General features: G+C 51.0%; 1 non-coding gene across 1 annotated transcript; it reads left to right on the forward strand.

Annotated features, from left to right (window-relative positions):
- Positions 1 to 13,405: 13,405 nt before the first annotated feature.
- Trnas-cga lies at positions 13,406 to 13,479 on the forward strand. The gene has a single exon. It is a non-coding gene; the product is annotated as a tRNA-Ser (tRNA).
- The last annotated feature ends 4,319 nt before the right edge of the window (positions 13,480 to 17,798 follow it).

A 17,798-nucleotide genomic window follows, 5' to 3' on the forward strand; every position in this document is an offset into this window, starting at 1 on the left:
GAGGGGAATGTTCACCTCCTCAGCACGCGTATGGGCACCAAATAATTATGCCAAGCGGTCCGACAGTTTAACAGCCAAAGCCCGCCCGGCACGTCCGCTCACTAGAAAAGGAAGTTCAGGCACCAACGCGGTCACAGCAGCTCACAACGTACTTCGGCCAGACGGCAACATTTGCACCGGCTGGTCCAGTTGTCGAGTCTACCCTGCCTCCATCGCGCTGTGTGCGTGTCAGCTTTGTAACTGAAACGGTTTTTGGCTGGCCACACCGTTCTCGATCAGCGTCCTGTCTCCTTCACTCCGGGACCTCCAAGACAGACCAGAGCGCAGCGCTTCGCTCTGCTTAATAGTCCACCGCTCGCGGACCTCTCTGTGCCGAGGGCACACGGTTTGGTCCTAAGCTACGGGATACGGATACGTCATAAATACACTACTGGCCATTAAAATTGCTACACCACGAAGATGACGTGCTACAGACCGAAATTTAACCGACGGGAAGAAGATGCTGTGGTATGCAAATGATTAGCTTTTCAGAGCAAGCATACACTGTTGGCGCCGGTGGCGACACCTACAACGTGCTGACATGAGCAAAGTTTCCGATCGATTTCTCATACACAAACAGCAGTTGACCGGCGTTGCCTGGTGAAACATTGTTGTGCTGCCTCGTGTAAGGAGGAGAAATGCGTACCATCACGTTTCCCACTTTGATAAAGGTCGGATTTTAACATATCGCGATTGCCGTTTATAGTATCGTGACATTGCTGCTCGCGTTGGTCGAGATCCAATGACTGTTAGTAGAATACGGAATCGGTGGGTTCATGAGGGTAATACGGAACGCCGTGCTGGATCCCAACGGCCTCGCGTCACTAGTAGTCGAGATGACAGGCATCTCATCCACATGGCTGTAACGGATCGTGCAGCCGCGTCTCGATCCCTGAGTCAACAGATGGGGACGTTTGCAAGACAACAACCATCTGCACGAACAGTTCGACGACGTTTGCAGCAGCATGGACAATCATCTCGGAGACTATCGCTGCGGTTACCCTTGACGCTGCATCACAGACACGTGCGCCTGGGTGCACGAATGGCAAAACGTCATTTTTTCGGGTGAATCCAGGTTGTGTTTACAGCATCATGATGGTCGCATCCATGTTTGGTGACATCGCGGTGAACGCTCATTGGAAGCTTGTATTCGTCATCGCCATATTGGCGTATCACCCGGCGTGATGGTATGGGGTGCCATTGGTTACACGTCTCGGTCACCTCTTGTTCGCATTGATGGCACTTTTATCAGTGGACGTTACATTTCAGATGTGTTATGACCCGTGGTTCTACCCTTCATTCGATCCCAGCGAAACCCTACATTTCAGCAGAGTAATGCACGACCGCATGTTGCAGGTCCTGTACGGGCCTTTATGGATACAGAAAATGTTCGAATGCTGCCCTGGCCAGCACATTCTCCAGATCTCTCACCAATTGAAAACGTCTGATCAATGGTGGCCGAGCAACTGCCTCGTCACAATACGCCAGTCACTAATCTTGATGAACTTTGGTATCGTGTTGAAGCTGCTTGGGCAGCTGTACCTGTACACGCCATCCAAGCTCTGTTTGACTCAACGCCCAGGCGTATCAAGGCAGTTATTACGGTCAGAGGTGGTTGTTCTGGGTACTGATTTCTCAGGATCTATGTACCCAAATTGCGTGAAAATGTAATCACATGTCAGTTATAGTATAATATATTTTTCCAATGAATACCCGTTTATCATCTGCATTTCTTCTTGGTGTAACAATTTTAATGGCCTATAGTGTATATGTGTAAATCATTGACTCGCCTAAAGACGGCAGAGAAAGCCTTTTAGACGCGTCATGTGAAAAAAATATGACAATCACAGGTAAATTATTTTAATTTGTCTTTTATAGGCTATGTTACACATAAAATATTTTTGCGGCTTTTGTGTCTATTTATCGGTTAGCTTCTGCGTCGTCATCTTTGGCGGACGCAACGAGACGTCTGTTTAACTATATCCAGAAATTTCGCTAGCGTGAGTGGCTGGCGTTTTGAAAAGTTCAGCTCCACTGCTGGTGGCGGACTGGAGTCGAGTCCGAAGCCGCAAGTTATGCGTAAGTACCTGTCGCGTCAACGCTTGAGGGCTTTTCCCTGGTCATTATCTCTGTGATTCGCCCCTCGCTACTAGCAACGGCCTTCTCTGTCGCACGAGAATCCAGGATCCGTTTAGCACGAGGCTTTTCTCTTTCTTGTTGAAACTACTGTCTTGTTTATGAATTTCTGTGGCGCCACTAGAACAAACGGTCATAACAGCTCTTCACCACTGCGGTACAATCCGTGTCGGAGAAATTTATAATGTGGTCGGCCTCACACAGCAAGTACTCCACGACGGACCATTTATCCACCTTCCCCAACTTGCAACATCGATTGTGTTCGGTGATCACGGTATTGATGGATCGTCCAGTGATTACAATATAGTCGTTTCCTTGTACACCGCACGCGATGTATTACCGACAATGCCAGTGGATCCCTTATGCCCTTCACCGATTGAAACACTCTTTAGTCTTGGTGTTCTGTTTGTAAAGTCTTTATGCTGATAATGACCAAGGAAAAATCCTTAGGAATGGACGTGACAGTTATACACTGAAGAGCCAAGTAAATTGGTACATCTGCCTAACATGGTGTAAATCCCCCGCAAGCACGCAGATGTGCCGCAGCACTACGTGGCATGGACTCGACTACTGTCTAAAGCAGTGCTGGAAGAAATTGACACCATGAATCCTACAGGGCTGTCCATAAATCTGTAAGAATACGAGGGAGTGGAGATCTCTGAACAACAGATAGCAAGGCATCACAGATATGCTCTATAATGTTCATGTCTGGGGAGCTCGGTGGCCATCGGAAGTGATTAAACTCAGAAGAGTGTTCCTGGAACGACTCTGTAGTAATTCTGTACGTATGGGGTGTCGCATTGTCTTGCTGGAATTGCCCAAGTCCGTCGCAATGCACATTGGACATGAATGGATGCAGGTGATCAGACGGGATGCTTACGTACGTGTCACCTGTGAGAGTCGTATCCAGATGTATCATAGGTCCCATATCATTCCAACTGCATACGCCCTACACCATTACAGAACCTCTACCTGCTGACATGCAGGGTCCACGGGGTCATGAGGTTATTTCCAAACCCGTACAAGTCCATCCGCTCGATACGATTTGAAATGAGACTCGTCCGACCAGGCAACATGTTTCCAGTCATCAACAGTCCAATGTCGGTGTTGACAGGCCCAGGCGAGACGTAAAGCTTTGTGTCGTGCAGTCATTAAGGGTACACGAGTGGGCATTCTGCTCCGAAAGCCATATCGATGATGTTTCGTTCAATGGTACGCACGCTGACACTTGTTGATGGTCCAGCATTGAAATCTGCAGCAGTCTGCGGAACAGTTGCTCTTCTGTCACGCTGAACGAGTCTCTTCAGTCATCGTTGGTACCGTTCTTGCAGGTTCTTTTCCCGGCCACAGTGATGTCGGAGATTTGATGTTTTACCGGGTTCCTGATATTTACGGTACACTCGTGAAATGGCCGTACGAGAGAATCCCCACTTCATCGCTATCTCGTAGATCTGTATCTCACAGCTCGTGCTCCGTCTATAACACCACGTTAAAACTTACTAACAACTTCATAATCTGCCATTGGAGCAGCAGTAGTCGAACTTACAACAGTGCCATTTTTTTTCTTTATTGTGATTTTAATACCAGTATAACAGGTAGGCTGGCAGCAGCACAATACGCCGCTCTTCAGCCAAAGACAGTACAATGATAAAACAGAGAAGACACATGGGTTGGAACAAAACGGCGGGAGAAAAACAGTAGACACATGAACATAAAAAAACATGAAGCCGTTCACACTTGAAGACAATGCACACTACAAACCGTTGACACGAGGCACAAACACTGAAGATGTCGATGGCACTGGTGAACGATGGAGTGTGACGGTGAACACTGAACACTAAACATGACGGCACACACGAAACACTGATGGCGGTGATCTCCGGCGTGCGAATGTCCACTTAGCGTGTGCGAGTCCGGGGACCTGCCAAGAGGGGAACAGGGTCGAGGTGGGGGAGAGGGGAGAAAAAGGATGCCAATGACTGAGGAGACGGTGGCAGGAGAAGAGGGACAGGGGAGGGGAGGCCCAGGGGAGGAGGGGGGAGAAAAGGAGGAGGGAGGGAAAAGGGAGAGAAGGGAGGGAGGGAGCCCAGAGGAGCAAGCACAGGAGGAGGGCGGGATGATCAAAGTTGGTAGGAGGGGTAGATGGAGGGGAGGAGGGCATCATCAGGGAGGGGGAGCTGGCGGAAGTCACCTTGGGAGAGGGTAAGGAGGGTGGAGAGATGGAGACCGGGTGGGACGTGCGAATACAGGTGCAGTAACGGGCGGGGGTGGGAGAGGATCGGGGAGACGAGCGGGTGAGGAGGATTGAGTTTGCGGGAGGTGTACAGGATCCGTATCCTTTCAAGGAAAAGGAGGAGGTGGGGGAAGGGGATGAGATCATAAGGATCCGCGTGGGGGAGGGGAGACGGATGCGATAGGTGAGGCGGAGAGCATGACGTTCAAGGATTTGGAGGGATTTATAAAAGGTAGGGGGGGCGGAGATCCAAGCCGGATGGGCATAACAAAGGATAGGGCGGATGAGGGATTTATAGGTGTGGAGGATGGTGGAGGGGTCCAGACCCCATGCACGGCCAGAGAGGAGCTTGAGGAGACTGAGTCGGGAGCGTGCCTTGGCTTGCTTTGTCCGGAGGTGGGGAGTCCAGGAGAGGCGACGGTCGAGGGTGACGCCAAGGTACTTAAAGGTGGGAGTGAGGGCGATAGGACGGCCATAGATGGTGAGATAGAAATCAAGGAGGCGGAAGGAAGGGGTGGTTTTGCCTACAATGATCGCCTGGGTTTTGGAGGGATTGACCTTGAGCTACCACTGGTTGCACCAAGCGGTGAACCAGTCAAGATGGGATTGGAGAAGGTGTTGGGAGCACTGTAGGGTGGGGGCAAGGGCAAGGAAGGCGGTGTCATCGGCAAACTGGAGAAGGTGGTCGGGGGCTGATGGCGGCGGCATGTCCGCCATGTACAAAAGGTACAGAAGAGGGGAGAGGACGGAGCCTTGGGGCACACCGGCAGAGGGGAAAAAGGTGTAGGAATCTGTGTTATGGATGGTGGCATAGGAAGGACGGCGGGAGAGAAAGGAGCTGATCAGACGGACGTAGTTAATGGGAAGGGCGAAGGTTTGGAGCTTGAAGAGGAGACCGGAATGCCATACGCGGTCATAAGCACGTTCGAGGTCCAGGGAGAGGAAGATGGCGGAGCAATGGGAATTAAGCTGTTCAGAAAGGAGATTAGTGAGGTGAAGGAGAAGGTCGTCGGAAGACAAGGACGGCCGAAAGCCACACTGGGTAACGGGAAGTAGGCGGTGCTGGTGGAGATGCTGGTGGATGTGTCGGGTGAGGATGGATTCCAGGACCTTGCTGAAGGCTGTAAGGCTGAAGGGACAGTAGGAGGAGACGGCGGACGGCGGTTTGCCAGGTTTAAGGAACATGAGGATACGGGAGGTTTTCCACAGGTTGGGGTAGTAACCGGTGGACAGGACTACATTGTAGAGCCTGGCCAGGGTGGAGAGGAAAGATACAGGAGCTTCACGAAGGTGATGGTAGGTGACACGATCATGACCAGGAGTGGTGTTGCGTTTTGTGCGGAGTGTATCAATGAGATCCTGTGTAGTGAGAGGAGCATTGAGTTCCGTGTGTGCAATGTTGTCCAAGTACTGGAATCCAGGAGCGAGGGGAGGGACAGAGGTGTCCGTTCGATCGCGGACATCCGGGAAGAGGGAGTAATCGAACTGGGGATCATTGGGGATGGAAAATACATCGGAGAGGTAGGAGGCAAAGTGATTGGCCTTACTAAGGGTGTCAGGGAAAGGGTGATCATCATGGAGAAGAGGATAATAGGGGGAGGGTTTAGTTCCGGTAAGGTGACGGAAGGCCGACCAGAACTTGGACGAGTTGATTGGTAGGGTAGCATTTAAACGGGTGCATGTCTGTCGCTAATCCCGGCGTTTCTTAGCCGCGAGCAAATTACGAATGTGTCGCTGGAGTTGCCGGTGGCGTCGTAGTGTGTCCGGGTCATGCGTTTGGAGGAAGGCATGGTAGAGATGACGGGATTCATGGAGGAGGAGGACGGCCTATGGGGGTAAGGTAGGACAGTGGGGGTGGACGGCGACAGTAGGGACGTGGGCCTCCACGACCTCAGACAAGGTCTGCTGGAGAAAGGAGGCGGCATGGGTGACATCGTCAGGGTGGTGGTAGGTGAAGGGGTGGCTATCGACCTGGGTGGAAAGGGTATCCCGGTAGGCATTACAGTTGGCATGGGAATAGTCATGGACGTACTTAGGGGGAGGGTCATTACCAGAGTCGGGGCAGGGGCGACGACCGTCTGAGATGGTGAGGAGGACAGGGAGATGGTCACTACCAATAGGCTCCAGGACGTCCACCGTTATGTGGCCAAGGAGGTTGGTGGAGGAGAGGATAACATCAGGAGTGGAGTTGGATTCGGGACAGGTGTGCTGGGGGATGGGGATGAGGTCGCCTTGAAGGGAGGAGAGGATCCGATGCCACTGCCGTAACTGGGCAGCAGAACGACTATGGATGTTGAGGTCGGCGGCGATCACGTAGGAGGAGAAGGTACGGTCGATGTGGGAGAGGAAGTCGAAAGGAATAGGGGCGTTGGGGCGGACATAGATGGTGGCGCAGGTAATGGTAAGGCCGGGGAAGAAGAGATTAAGGATCAGGTGTTCGGTGGGGTCGGGAAGGAGAGGTTGGAGCTGAACGGGGATCTGGAGGTGGTGACCAATGGCAACTCCGCCACGCGCAATTGGGAGGGGATTATCGGAGCGTTGGAGGAGACAGGGTGAGATGTGGATGGAGTGGTGGTGTTGGAGGAAGGTTTCATTGAGGAGGAAGGCATCCATGCGGTGGGTGGCAAGGGTGTGCAGGAAGAGGTTCTTGTCGGCGGGAAGGAAGCGGATATTGTTGAAAAGGATACGTTGCTGTCGCGCCATGACAGGGATTTAGACGAGGGTGTCAAGACGGGAGAAGGTGAAATGGGCCTGGTTGTTGGAGTAGGTGGCGTACATTTTGAGTTGGAAAATGGAACGGGCAGCGAGGGAGATCTGTTGGAGGGTGTGGGGGCGCTGAAAGGGATGGACATTCTGAAGAACGATGGTGAGGAACCTGATGATGTCCTCAGTGGTGGGGGGGGGGGACGAAGGGAATTGCCAGGAGGGGTGGGGGCGTCCAGAGGATGGACAGGGATGGTGAGTTCAGGAGTGGTCGGAGGGGGTCGGGCTTTACACTTTTGGGAGTAGGTGGAATGGGGGAGAGTGCAGGTATTGCAGGAGGGAGGGGATTGAAGGTTAGGGCACTGCCAGAGGAAGTGCGCTTGCCTACAATGCGGGCAGGTGGGGGCCTCATGGCACTCAGCTGTTGGGTGTGCATTATAATGCAGACACCTCTGGCAGCGCAGGGATTGAGGAGGGGAACGGGAGGGGTCGACCTTGTAGCGCTGGTTGAAGAGGAGGGCACCCACCTTCAAGAGACGGTCAATGGAGGGGGCGTCCTCAGAGAAAACCCACATAAGGCGAGTGGGGCCGGCCAAGTTGAAAATGCGGAGGATCGCCCGCACCTCCAGCATGGGATGCGCCTTGAGCTCCGCCAACACCTCCTCCTCCGTGATCGATGGACTGAGCCAAGTGATCACGGCGGTGAGGGTCGGTGGGCGACGTGGGGGTTGGGGTTGGCGGGTAGGAGATTGAGAAGGAGCAGGGGTGAGGGAGGCGTTGGGGCCAAAACGGGTGATGGGGAGGCGGGAGAGGATGTCAGTATGGAGGGTTGGGCTGGGGGAGGAGATGAGAACAGAATCCCGTCTGGGAGTGAGGAGAGAGATGGGGGCACCAGGGAAATGTTGGCGGATGAGGAGGGAGAGATTCCGGGCCTCGAGAAGGGAAGGATCGGGACAGGAGAGGAGGTATTTGTATAAAGAGGTGGGGGAGGAGGAGGAGGAGGAGGCGACGGGGGGGAGCAGGGCCAGGAGGGGAGACATCCATGGCACCCTGGGGGGGGGGGGAAGGAGGACGGGGCGGTGCCTTTTTGGGAGCGGAGGAGGTGGTGGTGCCACTAGGGCGTTTTATGGCGGCAGAAGGGCGGGTGGTGATATAAGGGACAGGAGCGATAGGGAGGTGGTGGGAAGGGACAGGTCCTGGCGTGGACGCAGCAGTCGGCGCCGGAGATGGTAACGGTGAAGGCGACGGCGACGGTGGCGGCGGTGATGGCGAAGGCGATGCGGAGAGCTGGGCATGGACAGTGGCCCGACGGGCCACCACCCTAGCTGGAGCGGCAGTGACAGGCTGGGGGAGTGGGGGGGAAGGATCAGATCGAGAGGAGCGGGAGGAAGAAGCTGGAGAGGGGGCGACAAAGAGTGAGGGCGAAGGGAGAGTGAGAAGAGGTGGGATGGAAGGAGGGGTGTGTGACTAGGCACACCATGTTATAGTGGTGGTGGCGGCGGAAGGGGAAGTATAAACTATGGCTGTGGTGGTAGCGGTGGCGGTGGCGGTGGGGGTGGGGGTGGGGGCGGACATGACGACAGGGAGAAAAAACGCACAGGACGAAAAAGAAAGGACACAAACTGGGGACAGACGAAGACGAAAACGGTCGAAGACGGACGAAGACCAGGGACGGCGACGGCGACGGCGACGGCGACGACGGGTGGCAGGAACGCTGCAGCTGCTGCTGCTGCTGCCGTGGACAGGGCCGGGGCTGCTGCTGCTGCTGGCTGCTGGCTGCTGGCTGGCGGGCGGGACCGCTGCTGCTGATGCTGCTGCAGGAGGACTGGTTGGCTGCTGCCGGCTGGACCACTGTGGCAGACCGGGACCGGGACCGGGACCGCTGCTGCTGCTGCTGCTGCTGGCTGGCTGGCTGGCTGGCTGGCTGGCACCTGCATTACACCTAACGCTTCGATTAGAAGCATAACAGCTGTATCGATGTACATTTATCATGCCACTACGGGTTTCGTACAAAGGAACGTCATCAAGTTACACTGCCGAGGTCTTGATAAGAAATCCTCACAGAACCGTGCCGGTATCATGAGTCAAGAAGTCTAGTTATGTCATGTAATGTTAAAAGCAATTTCCAACTATAGAGAATGGATGACCAAAAAACTTCTTCGTCTGGGAGTAACACTTCTATGTGATGTCCTCAATTAACTGTTTGATATATTTCAATACACGTCTTCCCTTACAGTTTTCATCGTCTAAAGCTCCACCTAGTACTATGGAAGTTATTTCCTGATGTTTTAACACATCTCCTATCATTCTGTCTCTTCTTCTTCTCACTGATTTTCGTATGTTCCTCTCTCCGCCGATTCTGCAGAGAATCTGTGCCCACTCCTTACCTGTTACATAAGGAACTATATGTATACATATAATTTAGTTATCAGTCTGTATCTCTTTTCTACGCACTGACGACATTCATCGTGCCTCTGAAAGTCTTCGGGCGGTAACAATATTTCTCCACTGTAGTGCTCACTTATCTAGCAATACATTCTTCGTAGTGCTCTCGATCGGCGTAAATAATGGACAAAACATGGTTCAAATGGCTCTGAGCACTATGGGACGTAACATCTGTGGTCATCAGTCCCCTAGAACTTAGAACTACTCAAACCTAACTAACCTAAGGACATCACACACATCCATGCCCGAGGTAGGATTCGAACCTGCGACCGTAGTAGTCACGCGGTTCCGGACTGAGCGCCTAGAACCGCTAGACCACCGCGGCCGGCAATAATGGATATCACAACGTATTGATTGGTGAGGTTTGGAGCCACTTATCTAGCAATACATTCTTCGTAATGCTCCTTCGATTTACTGTTACATGGAGTAACATTTCAATGTTTTCGTCATCGTCGTCACCGGAGATATATTTTTTTCTGACACTGCTGTAGCCCCGTAACTGTTTTACTGGCGGTTCTTGCGTCAGCTGTCGGCATCGCTGCTGCAGAATGACACCTCACCGTCCCACTAGTATCAATCTTCTCATCGTCACCGCTCCAGTTACCTCGCAGACAATATGAATTGGTCTACGCTCCAGGTAAGAACAATCGTTTTTAGATTTACTAGTCTTTGTCTACCAAGTATTTGATTGTCATATCCTGAGCTGTGGGAAACTTCCTGAACCCAGTTTCCTCCAGCATGGGCTCGGTACACATATCTCCTGGCCTTTCCGAGATTTCGTGGCCTGGAGCCGCTAATAGTCGGTCAAGTTGCTCCTCAACTGGTATCACGAAGTTGAGTGCACACCGTTACGTCACCAGCGCATGGCGACTCGAATGGTTACATGTCCAATGTCGGTGACCTGTCAGGAACTGGTGTATCTGTTGCGGCACGGTCACTGACCTTTAATTACTGCTATAACAAAGAAAAGGATACACAGAATGAGATTTTGTAAACAATAATATTTTGTTTTAGGCTACGAGTATAATATCCTGCAAAAACATATGACAAAATGAAACAGTATAGGCAGGCAACGTTGTAACAAAATGAAAAAAATGTTGTGTATGTTTAGCATTGAATCAGGCCTTGGCGGAATCTACAGATTTCGAAGATCAACTGCAGCTATTTACATCTGTAAGAAATGTACAAAATGACTTGGAGATGATGGAAGTGCTGTTAGTTCTAATTTCATTGAACTAGCAATTTGTCCCGACTTAACTCTGGTAGCACTAACAAGAGAACCACGCGGCATATGGATTTTGCTTGTTTTTTTGTAGTTACGGGGCGTGACGCAAATTAAAAGATTCTCGAGAAAATTGACTTCGAAGTTTTCCGACCATTGTTAATATGCTAAGGCAATGTTGATTTCTCTCGACAGACCGCGTGACTGTGCGGTAGAATTCTTGCCTGTCACACGAGTGTAAAAAAAATCAGTAGCACTGCAGACTGGAATCGCTAATTTGAGTCTCGTTTCACTCATTATTTTTCCGTTTTTTTTTCGTTCAGTTCGAATATCTCCGACGTTTAAATATAAAATTCATCAAATATATGCTAATTAACAGATAGTTAATTGCTATTTTTATGAAAACAGCACATCTTCTTATTCCTGGTAATTTCATATTATACACAAAAATCCAGTTCTCATTGCAAATATTCATTCGTTTTTACTGATGTTTTACGAAAGATATTTAAATTTAAAAAGTAGCAAATTAAATTCTTTTTCATCTTTATTTATTATACAATTTAGGGGAACGTTTAAGGAACATACACCTTGTAGTTATGCCAAGGCTAGGTATTGAATCCGCGTCACACACATGGTAGGCGAGCATTCTGTTACACAGCCACATCTTTTTTATCGGGTTGACTTGGTACTGCCATTAACATTCAGATGACCATAGTCCAAGTTATCATGTAATATGAACTGCTAATTGAGAAAACTTATGATTATTAGTTACAAAGCAAGAGAAAAATCTGAGTAACCAGGAAATTAGCTCGCGAGTTATAGTCTTCTTCTAAATTTTATTTATTTAATTTTTTATTTTAATTTTAATTTTTAATTATTTTTTATTTTTATGTGCATAACGAATAAAAGCGAACGAAACAAGGCTTTGCGATTGCGTGACTGGGCACCAGAAACAGGGAGGAATCAAAGACCTCAGGCGAATTTAACCAACACGCTGTCGATTACAAACAAGAAAAACCAGATTTGATAAAAAGCGCTCGATAACGTGGTAACCGCAGCCACTTCCAATGTGCGACCTCCCGATACTGGTGAAAGACACGGTGATCTGGGTTGTTCCCTCCTTCAACAACGTAGTAAACATAGTGACCCAGGAGCCAGACGATCATATTCGTTTTCGTCGGAAGAAAAAAAGGATACGTCCAGACGAATAAGAACTGCAGGCTCTCGAGGAAGAAAAGCCAATTGTCAACGAATCCAGAGCCAATGATCACGTCAACAAGAGACCGTCCTGTGAGGTAAGGTATCAGTGTGATGACGTAAGTCACACTGATCAGTAAGGCGAAGGCCTATGCGGAAGACATGGTCGCCAGTCGGTATCAAACAATAAATGACCCTACACCACGACGAAACAATCTTCATTGGCAATACAGGAAGACCCTGTATCACGACGAAGCAGTCTCCATTGGTAATATAGGAAGACTAAGATGAGACCAGACAGTTTTCCTGATGTTTATGGGGAAGCTGTTTCAACAGGGGAGAGGTAAGATGTTTGACCCCAGCGGGTCTGATAGTAAGGTGTGACTTGAAAGTATATCAGCACCTAAGAAACTGATAATTTTTAAATATTCGCGGATTTAAAGCAATTTGGAATTAATCCGTTCGACATCAACGGGACGAATCAGACTGATCGGCTGGAGACAGGAAAATAAACAGGATGTAGTGGAATATGGCGCCTGTGTACATGTTAAGACATAGCGTCGTACAAACAAGATGGACGTCTTCACTTTAATCTCTGGAAGACCTAATACTTCAAGCTTGCGGGACCTGGCAACCATTCCATACCGAACTCGAAGGATGTGTCGTCACCGCAAGAATCGACTGGGTGATTGTACGCGATCTATCATCGCGGGAAGCGCGAATATCTGTGGAATATAATGCACTTTACTAAAAATCTGGGTGTCTGAGACCCACACTTGGTGAAGCTAAAGGAATGCAGTTTGTGTTCAAGAATCGCTCTCTCAACATGAGTCGTAACGTCTCGCCACTCAAGTGCTGCCATTTAGGTCGGGTTGCGATTTGCTATGATCCCTAAAACCTTGTAGCGATCGTTACCGTCGCCCAAAGAATTACCATTTGGTAAGCCCCGCAGCGGCAGGAACGAGCACTTGTGATCAAGCGGCAAAATAAATATCGTAGGCATTTCCTACTGAAACCATTACGTCATTTCTGTAAGCGCGGAATGAGAATCGTCTTCCCAATATAGTCCAGCCACGTTGTTGCATGGCGATACGCCGAAGCGAGGGTTCTAAGAGCAAAACAAATAGCGACCTAGCTAAAGAGCTTCCCTGGGGTGGACACCATCGGATCGAATTCCGAGGGGTAAGTTGAGCGTTTACAACCACAGAGACTTGGATATCAGTGAAAACATTGTTTAAGACATGGCATGCGTCGTGAGTAAAACCCAAAGCTGTTGACACACTCATTAAAAAACTGTGACTGACGCCGAGAAATGCCTTGTGGAAGTCGAAAGAAGCCAAGTCTACGCGATATTAATGGCAGCAGCCACAGAAACGACATCTCGACTTTCGATAACAGAAGTAAAGCTGTGAGGAGCGGGCGTGAGTCGTGCTTCGGTGGCTCAGATGGTAGAGCACTTGCCCGCGAAAGGCAAAGGTCCCGAGTTCGAGTCTCGGTCGGTGCACACAGTTTTAATCCGCCAGGAAGTTTCATATCAGCGCACACTCCGCTGCAGAGTGAAAATCCCATTCTGGAAACAGCCACCAGGCTGTGGCTAAGCCATGTCTCCGCAATATCCTTTCTTTCAGGAGTGCTAGTTCTGCAAGGTTCGCAGGAGAGCTTCTGTAAAGTTTGGAAGGTAGGAGACGAGATACTGGCAGAAGTAAAGCTGTGAGGACCGGGCGTGAGTCGTGCTTCGGTAGCTCAGACGACAGTCTGCGTTCGGCAGGGCAGCAGTGCGCACCGCGCTCGGCGGTCCACGCCGCTGCGCGCGCGGAGTGTTTTGTTTACTTTTTCGTCACCGCGCCTCTCAGTCGAACAAGCTCTAATGGCCAACTCTTACAGGAAGAACGCTCTTAAGTTCACCTTCTCAAATGAATACGCACGACCCAAAGCACTGGCCGTAGAACGCTTCCTACGCGAAGACGTGAAGATCCCCCGTGACGAGCTCATCGGCATACACCTATCGATCATTACCAGCTTCGTTTATGTTAAGATGACTTCCGACGCTGCCTGCAACGAGATTATTCAAAGGACGCCACATGGACTAAAATTTCGGCACTCCGACGGAAACGTCGGGCCTGTGGATGTCGACCATGCAGGACTTGGCCTACGGACGATCCGTGTATTCGAACTGTCTTTCGAGGTGAATGAAGATGAAGTCATCGCGGCGCTAAGCCCGTTCGGAAAAGTCCAGAGCCACGTAGCCAAGACATGGGCACAGTTTACGACGTATCCGGTGCTTAATGGTGTGAGACAAGTCCGAATCGATCTCAAACGGCACGTTCCATTGTACATTTCTATCGGCGGCTGCCGTGCGGTGGTCATTTACGACGGACAACCTCGAACATGTTCCGGTTGTGGCAAAGAAGGCCACGTCCGTAATGAATGCCTGCAACGCCGCATCACACAACTAAGGCCCGACGATACGATCACCGACAGAACCACGACCACCCTTCCAGTCACCTATGCGGCGACGCTGCACGTCCAGCCCACACAAGACGCCGTTCATGAGCGTCTCTCTGGTCCGATACACCCGGAGACGTCCCAGCACCTTGACACCGGCGATGCCGCCCGTGAACATGTCCAACAGCCGGACACACCCATGCTAGACGATCACAAGGATACCAAGGAGAGTGTTCTGGAGAATGACGACCGCATCATAGCACCCGCGGCTTTTGTACCGGAACGACGTGAATCTCTTCCTTCCTCAGACACCGAAACTCATTGCCGAAAGCAGAAGTCGCCCAAACGACGAAAAAAACGCCGCAAGACATCAGAATCGACTATTGAGCCCCCTCCGCAGGACGAAGAGATGGCACATCACTCTGACGGAGAACACGATAACACTTTCTCCTCTGCCACGGAGACGCGTCATCCACAAGACGGTGAACCGTCCAACAGAGATCGTGCGCAAGCCCCGCGCCCAGAAGCCATGGAACATAGCAGTCCTGTTGTCACCGACGCAATTGAGCCGACTCGGCCAGCGCTGCCACCTCTCGCCGATGTCAAACCTGTCGGACATTTTTCATGCGCGGATGACACGGATTTCCCACCTCCATCTGATGCGGAAATGACATCTGTTCCTCCGTTAGACCGACACTAAAATGGGGGAAGTTTCTACGGCGACTCCTGCGACTTCTATGGACTTCCAGCATCCACCACAACAATCTTCACCAGCTACGAACCTATCGGCAGCACTGATCTCTCATCAGGCGTATCGAATAGCTACTATCAATACTAATAATATCGGCTCCCACGCTAAACTTCAACTGCTCCGTGACACGCTAAGAGCAGCGGACATCGACATCGCCCTGTTACAAGAACTGAGGACAGCAACTTGGACTGGGTGCTATGGATATGAGACATACGCCGCCCCTGCAGCCATGGAATACACAGGCGCAGTCATCCTTCTCCGAGAAGGGATTGCAGTTTCCGATGTCGCATACCTGCCAACAGCCTTTATTCCTCGGCAGATACGAACATCTCATCGTAGGTGGAGATTTCAACTGTGTTCTCGAGCGCACAGACCAATACCCCCATTTCACCACATGTCCGGAACTTCGCTTCCTAGTCCGCCGCCTTCGTCTCCTCAACACTTGGTGAATGGTACACGGCGACCGCCCGGGGTATACACACATCACGAGCCACTCTGCCAGCCGACTTGATAGAATATACATCTCTAACGCTCTAAAATCAGTTCTCCTCGACGCGGAACGTTGGCCGTCTGCCTTTTCGGATCATGACATCTACATCTGTACCATGAACCTACGTCGACAATCTATATGGCGCAGTGCAGGACCTTGGAAACTCAATGTCGCGCTACTGCGGGACCCTGAATGTCGACAACAGGTCACCGACACGTGGCACACCTGTGTTCAACGCATTATGCGTTACGAGACCACACTGCAGTGGTGGTTGCTGTGCGCCAAACCGGCCATCCGACGCACATTGACACACTATGGTAGAGCCAAAGCCAGGTGGAATCACCATACAACTGATTTCTACTAGAGCGCTCTACGTGAACTCATGGATCAACCTCCATCCCCGGATCGTCTAAAAGAAGCTCAACGCATCAAGGCAAAGATTTTAACCTTGACCAGATGCCGTCTAGAGGGAGCTATTGTACGAGCACGCAGCCAAGATAGGATTAACGGTGAAGAACCTTCTATGCATCATATTATTCAAAATGTTCGTCGACGCCGACAGGCTTTAATGACAACTTTAGACTTACCTGATGGACGACGGCTGACTTCGCAAGCTACCATTGCGGATGCATTCACAACGCACTATAGACTTTTCTATCAAGAAGTACCTGCCGGTGCAGAGGCCATTGCTGAGGTTGCCCAGGAGACACTTGGTACTCTAAACGCAGCAGCTGCAACCCTCCTGACTTCTGAAGTGACCACCGAAGACGTCCAAGGCGCTGTGGCCAAAGGGTCTCTGAATCGATCTCCCGGCCTGGATGGTTTACCTCTAGAATTTTACGGAACCTTCCAAGATTTGATGATGCCACGATGGAGGGACATGTACTGGGAACTTTTGTCCGGCGCGGCCAACCCGCCACCAATGTTCATGGAAGGCTTACTTGTACCAGTCCCGAAACCCGCAGGAGGAACACGACTCGACAGTTATCGGCCGATCACGTTACTCAATTCCGACTTCAAGATTTTCACACACCTTCTAGCAGTGCGACTCAAACATGTCTTACGAGACATTGTTTCCCACGAACAAACATCTTTAGGCGGCGATCGTAATATACAGACAGCCCTCAGTGAATATCGAGGTGTTATCACTGTGGCAACACACTCGCGACTGCCAGGCGCTTTACTCTCCATCGACTTCAAACAAGCGTTTGACCGCGTCAATCATGCATTCCTCAACGCAGTGATGGACCGAATGGCAATTCCCCCGACGTTCACGCAAGTGATTATGCGGCTCCTTCGTGGAGCAACGTCCAGACTTCTCGTCAATGGCAGACTTACAGAACCTATACGGATTGAACGCTCAGTACGGCAGGGTTGCCCTTTGTCGACGGTGCTTTATGCCATTGCGATGGAACCACTCATTTGCGGATTACGGCGACGTTTGACAGGTGTTCCACTCCGGGATCATATGTTCCGCTGCCGAGCTTACGCGGACGACTTGGCCCTCGTCGTACGTTCAGCGGCCGAAGTACAAGCTTCGATGCAGTGGATTACCCGTTACAGTGCAGGGGCAGGGAGAGCTATGAACGTGGCAAAATCATGCACCATGAAGATCGGCCGCGGCCTTCCCGCAGACAGCGTAGTCCCATTTCAACTGGTGGACACCCTTCGTTGTCTCGGGTTGGTGTACACGCGAGACATTCGCCGCACCTCGGCGATCAATTTTCGGGCGCTGCTGCAACGCATCCGGGCCAACATACAAAATCACATACAATGCCCGCTGACTATGTGCCAGAGAGTCACCTTCGTCAATACCCATCTGGCAGCCCGGATACCCCATATAGCGCAGATTCTGCCCATCACTGCGACAATGGCGGCCAGATTACAGGCGGCTTTCGGCTATTTCATTTGTTCTGGACACATCTTCAAAGTCCAGTACGAAGCTCTCACCTTACCGAAGCGGGATGGTGGCCTCGATCTGGTTAATGTGAGAGCCAGGACTACGGCACTTTACACCAATACTATGCTCCGGTTATGGAAAAGCCAAAATGCTAGTTTTACTGGAATGTTGACCGCCGAGCTCGCACCTGTTTCGAGACGCCCACCGACGTCTTTGGCACACATCCCACCTTCGATG

The sequence above is a fragment of the Schistocerca piceifrons genome, chromosome 3 (assembly GCF_021461385.2).
Source record: "Schistocerca piceifrons isolate TAMUIC-IGC-003096 chromosome 3, iqSchPice1.1, whole genome shotgun sequence".
In the NCBI taxonomy this organism is placed as follows: domain Eukaryota; kingdom Metazoa; phylum Arthropoda; class Insecta; order Orthoptera; family Acrididae; genus Schistocerca; species Schistocerca piceifrons.